Raw genomic sequence first — 258 nt, 5'->3', positions numbered from 1 at the left:
ACTTTCCGCTGTCTCAAGGACATAGAAAATCACGGTGACGTTCGTTTCTACATGGCCAAATGATTTTTTTTTTTGTAAGTTTACATTGTCATTTTCCTTAAGAGGAAATTTGTACAACTTGCTTGCCAACCTTTACTTACTGCTCTTGCAATAAGTGAAGGACGCTATCTCTGCTAACAATACATAGTTCATAGTCCATGATATCACCAGCTCAGCGTTTTCTCTCATGAGCCTTCACAGAAACATCTTGGTAGTTGT

This window comes from Penaeus monodon, chromosome 36, assembly GCF_015228065.2.
Source record: "Penaeus monodon isolate SGIC_2016 chromosome 36, NSTDA_Pmon_1, whole genome shotgun sequence".
NCBI lineage: Eukaryota > Metazoa > Arthropoda > Malacostraca > Decapoda > Penaeidae > Penaeus > Penaeus monodon.
This window is presented reverse-complemented; position numbering follows the sequence as displayed.